A 6000-nucleotide genomic window follows, 5' to 3' on the forward strand; every position below is an offset into this window, starting at 1 on the left:
CTCTCTCTGTGGTCAACCAAACACACCAGCGCCAGATAACCTTGCCTCGGCTGGGATCATACTCACTCAAGAGCACAGGGAAGCCCACAGCTTAATATAGTTAAAAAGAGGAAGTGAAACCCTGCGGTCTGCTGTTGGCCATATTGAAGTATAACTGCTGATCTTGTGATCCATAAAGAGGAATTTACGTGACCTCACTTCTTCGGTGGGAAAATGTGATCATGGAGCCACAAGAATTGCTTGAATGGCCCTTGAAAGAAAGATGGCCTCAGACCCAACCATCACCAAAAGTCTTCGTGGAAAAATGCCCCCCCCCCCCCGGGCCGGTGTTCCTCCATTACCCACCCATCTGCACTGTCTACACTGTCCTCTCCTCACTGTCACCAGAGCATTTGTTTCAATTTCTCCACCAACTGATGGGAAATGAACAAGGCACAGAATGTTCTGAAGTATCTCGAAATCCTCTGAGGTTTGAGGTGAAAGTAAGCCAGGACGTTTATTGCAAGGATTGAAGCAATGAGTCTTTATTTTTTGAACCCAGGCCTTTCCCAAGTCTACTTTGGGTCATAAATGAACAGCATCTTCTGAAAACCCCTGTGGCAAAGTTCCAACTCCCTTTCCTCCCATGGAAGCCAAAAGGTAGGGAACCGTGAGAAGGGAACTTGGAGAAGCAAAGAGCCTGTGGTGGCCACTGTGTCATGGATTATAACATAGACTGTTTGTCCCTGGTTTGCTGGGACAGCCTCTGTCAAATTATCCAGATAAATTCACTCATTCTTGCCAGGTGAGAGTCCTTAATTTGGATTAAGATTATGGTTATCACACCCACAGGATCAATTTAGCAATCAGCACCCATAAAATTAAAATGCTTAGGCCTGTTCTGGTCAGCTGGCCAATGACAGAAAAAAATCTCTCATGTCTTATTCATAGAGACAGAGGAAACGTCATACCATGTATCCCCATCCCCAAACATTATTAACAACTTCACAAGCTAAACATGAAAATATTGACTACAAATGGGCTTTGGTCTCATCTGTGAAAAGAGAGAGCTAAAATAAATGAGTTCTGTATCAGTTCCCTGTTGCTACTCTCACAAATTACCTCAAACACTGGCTTCATGCAATACCCACTAATTAATTCTCTTACAGTTCTGGAGGTCAGGCGTTGGACAGAAGTCTCTGTCCATGGCCTGAAATCAAGATGTCAGTGATGCCAAGCTCCTTCTGAAGGCTTCCATGGAAAATGCACTTCCAGAGGCTGTTCTCATTCACTCACGGAGGCCTCTAGTACATCCGCTTTTTCCCATTGCTCCCATCATCTTGTGACCTTCGTTTTCCTTTGAGCTCTGTGCTCCCTCTTATGAGGACCCTGGTGGTTATATCTGGTGCTCACCCAAATAAGCCAGGATAAACTTGCCACCTGAAAATTCTTACCTGAATCACATCTGTAAAACCTCTTTTGCCATGGAAGGTCACCTAATCGTAGGTGACAGGAATTCAGACGTGGACATGGTCAGGAGACCATGTTCACTGGTGCACGAGCTCAGAGGTTGCTTCCAGTTTTCAAAGTCTGTGCTCTATGACTGTAAATAGAAGCCTAGGAAAGTGCTCTATGTGACTGAGGATTGGAACACCAACATTTCCTTTACACCGAAGGGCTGAGCTGCTCTAGCAAGTGTAGACAGAGTCTGCATAGAGCTTTTGAGATCTACAGGAGAGATTGGGTTTTGCTGTCCAATCCAGAGAAAATCCAACCTTCATTATGGAAAGCTTTTTTCTTGCCAGCCTGTCCTTTTGCTTCTTTCTCCCTGCCTTGCTTTCCAGAGAGACCGTGGAAAGGGATGGACATGTGCCCATTGTCCTTGCAACCTGCCCATGGGACCCAGAGCATGGGAGGAGGGGAGCTGGATACCAGCCCCATTTCATGCTAACTCTTTCTCAACAATACCCAGGCCCAGTCCAGAGACCTCCCCTCCCCTGTTCCTCCAGCCACACAGCCAAGCCTTGCCCTGCCATGGGACTCTGGAGGCACCAGGCCAGCCCCACCTGCTCTGACTTGAGGCCCAGTAGATGCCCCTGCTTCCCTGGCCTTGCCTTTTCGCCTTCTGGGCCTGAGACACACCAGTGCAGGGATGTGGCCTGCCCAGGAGAAAAACCTAGAAGCCATCCAGAGCACTAACAAGCCATTCACAGAGATGAAGCCACATTCTTTGCTCCAAGGGAGGGGTGAATAAAAATTTATTTTCCTTAGAACCAGAAGGAGGGACAATTTCCTTATGATATCTGATTTCTATAATAAGCCATGCAATGTTCATTCATCTGTCAGCTCAAGCCCCCCCCCCACCCCCCCGTCCCAAGAGGAGGCAGAAGGACCTGGCCGGCCAATAGTCTGGGTTGCTTCCTGATCCAGTCTAGACTGAAAGAGAAGAACCCAAATCATGACCTCACAGACACAATCAGGTCGGTTCCAGGCACAGTATCATCCTGACGCTCCTGGGGCACAGAGATGCTGCCCTCCTCAACAGTTGGCATAGCACCTTTCTGCCCCTTCCTAAAGCAGGGCTCCAGACCAAAACCTCGGAGGCACAGCCAGGTCCTGCTCTGGCCGGGAGGAGAGCCGCTGTGGATTCACCCGCCTTGGGCTTCACAGCACGGAATGGTGGAAAAACCATTAGACAGCAACTCCGAGATCCCAATGAAAACCTACCACCAGACCCCACCATCAGCATCCACCCACCTCTCAGGACAACCCCAGCCTCGCCTCCACCCTACCTTTCCTGCTTCTAGGCCTCCCACTGCCCACGGATCCCAGCAGCTAAATCTTCTACTCAGTACTTCACAGACTCCCTCCACTCCTGTTACAAGACTTACCAAACTGACCTTATGTCCACAATAAAGGCGGCTTAAAAAACAGTTTTTATGCTAGGACTCTTAGGGGTGTGTATGTGTGTGTGTGTGTGTGTGTGCTGGGTTTGCAGGACAGGGGTTCTCTTTAATGAAGCGCTGTGCTTATCCTACTTGCCCAGGGTCAGGCCAGCCTCCTACCATAACCAATAATCACTACTTCTAGTGCCTGGCAGGGCTCCAGCAGGCATGGAGAGAGACCCAACAAAAACTTCAAAAGCAGCTCTCAGTATATTAAAAATCGAAGATCCACACCCAAACTGAGTCACAGGCATCATCAGTACACACGAGATGTTTACATTTTAAAAATAAGTACTAGCAGACACACAAAGACAATACATGGAACTCACTGGAAAACACAACTTCCAAGTCATCCTTCCCATTCTTTGGTGACTGTGAGTCTTGGGTCACAGGGCCTTTCTGGCCACTGTCACTCACACCCCCCCCCCCAACCCCTAACCACCCGCCTGAATATCGCCCGATCTGCCAGGATAGCTGCCAGTTTCTGGGCAGCTCTTTTCATGAACCAGGAGACCTCTCTGCTTTCTAATGGGCTCTCAGTAACCTGTCAAACATTTTGCTTTGTTGAGCTGATGGCCGAGCCCCACACTTCTGGAAAACAGTGATGGGGACTGACTCACCCTGCAGGGCCCCAAATGCACCCATGACCGTCTCATCTGTGTATCACGTTATAGAATGCACAGGCTCACGGTAACCCTGCCTGCCGGTGACACGCCAGCCCTGGAACAGGCACACAGAGCCCTGACCCACCTGTCCCCGTTGGCAGACACACCGCCCCCGGGGCAGGTGTCATGGGCCAGCTCAGCACCTGGGCTCAGCAGGTTTGAGCAGCTGCACTAAGGGCCTCGACTGAAGTTCATCGCAAATGAGAATCCACGTTCCTCCGTGTCCTGTCACAGCCCGGCGCTCCGGCTTTCCCAGGAACTGACATGCGAAGTGGTCACACATGGTTCCGCTTCGCCCGGCACTCCCGAAGCTTCTGGTTCTGCCGCCTTGGGTCTGTGAGCGGTGATGTCACACTGCTGCAGCTAGCCTCAGGCCCCAAACTGTGGCCAAGGGATACACCGGACGGGGACAGGGGGGTGACGGCCGCACCCCCTAACCTGGCCTACGAGAGGCTGGCTGAGCTGAGAGGCTAAGGGCGGTTACATACCAAGGTGTACTTATACAAGCAGTGTTTTTAGAGTGACTTTTAAAAGAGTCCACAGGGAAGCCCATTGCTATATCTGCCCAGCTCAGAGCCAACAATTGCCCTGTGGTAACTGTGACTTTTATTAACCGTGGCTGTCCTCTGAGGCTCTGACATCCAGGCCTTGCTGATCCCTCAAGGGCAAGCCAGTTCCTAGAGGTAGCACACAACTCAGCCCCAACCCTGCCTTTCAGGAACGCACGACCCTTCCAGAGCCCATATCCCAACCACCTCTGAATGTGTCCACTTCCAGGTGCTGGGTCCCCATGGTGGGGGGTGGTGTCCAGTTCCCCCTCCATGCAAACTCCTTTCCAAGCATTCCAGTTTCCTTTGGGTTGAGAAGAGCAGATTTTTAAAAACTGCTTTCTGCACCCTGTCAGGAATGGTGCAGAGCTCAGCAAAGGGCAGGCCAGTGCAGCAGGCAAAGCGAGAGCCCCAGCTGGAGAAAGGAAGAACAGGCACAGCACATGCAGGAAACAGAAAACTCCATGTCAGGGAGAATTAGGGGCAACCATGCCCCAGTCCCAAGGGCGGCAGTTCCCCAAGTGGAACAGCAACAGCAGGTCCTGGGAGCATGGCAGAAAACGCACATTCTGAACCATCACCCCAGGCTAGAAATCAGAACTTAGGGAGATGCCTGGGTGGCTTAGCTGGTTAAGCATCTGCCTTTGGCTCTGATCATGATCTCAGGGTCCCAGGACGAGGGACCCACACTGGGCTCAGTGGGGAGTCGGCTTCTCCCTCTGCCTGTCCTCTCTCTCCTCCTGCTTGTGCTCTCTCTCTTTGACACGTAAATAAATAAAACCTTTAAAAAAAAACAGAACGTAAAGAGGGATCAAACAACAGGTGCCTAACAGCCCTTAGGTGATTCTGATCCTGACTATTTCTTCTCTTTTCTTTCAATTTTTATTTGAGGTATAGTCAACATACAATATTATATTAGTTTCAGGTGTACAACCTAGTGATTTGATATTTACATACTTCATGAAATGCTCACCATTGCAAATACAGTCACCATCCATCACCATACAAGATTATTACAATCTCATTGACTATATTTCCTATGCTGTTCTTTTCATCCCTGTGACTTAATAATTTTATAACTTTGGGCCTCTTAATCCCCTTCACCTATTTTGTCTACCTCCCTACCCTTTCCCCTCTAGAAACCACCACTTTGTTCTCTGTATTTATGAATCTGTTTCTTGTTTTGTTTGTCTGTTTTGTTTTTTATGTTAGATTTGTTTTTTATGTTAGATTTCACATAGAAGTGCAGCCATACACTTAGCACTGTACTCCCTAAGTTCAACCATGATGATGGAAATGGCAAGATCACATTCTCTTTTTATGGCTGAGTGATATTCCATTATGTATATATACCACATCTTTTCTCTTTTAGAGAGAGAGAGAGCAAGGGGGAGGGGTGGGGCAGAGGGAGAGGGAGATAATCTTAAGCAGACTCCCTGCTGAGCATGGAGTCGGATGTGGGGCTTGATCCCATGACCCCCAAATCATGACCTAAGCTAAAATCCAGAGTCAGACGCTTCACTGACTAAGCCACCCAGTGCCCCATTACCATATCATCTTTATCCATTCATCTATCAATGGACACTTGAGTTGCTTCCATACCTTGGCTATCATAATGCTGCCATAAACGTAGGGGTGCACATAACTTTTCCAATGAGCATATTTGTTGTCTTCGGGTAAATACCCAGAAGTGGAATTACTGGGTCATATGGTATTTCTAACTTTTTGAGGAACGTCCATACTGTTGTCCACAGTGGCTGCCCCAGTTTGCATTCCTACCAATAGTGCATGAGGGTTCCGCCTTTCCCCACATCCTCACCAATGCTCATTTCTTGTCTTTTTGATACTAGCCATTCTGACAGG

The sequence above is a fragment of the Mustela erminea genome, chromosome 7 (assembly GCF_009829155.1).
Source record: "Mustela erminea isolate mMusErm1 chromosome 7, mMusErm1.Pri, whole genome shotgun sequence".
NCBI classification, from domain to species: domain Eukaryota; kingdom Metazoa; phylum Chordata; class Mammalia; order Carnivora; family Mustelidae; genus Mustela; species Mustela erminea.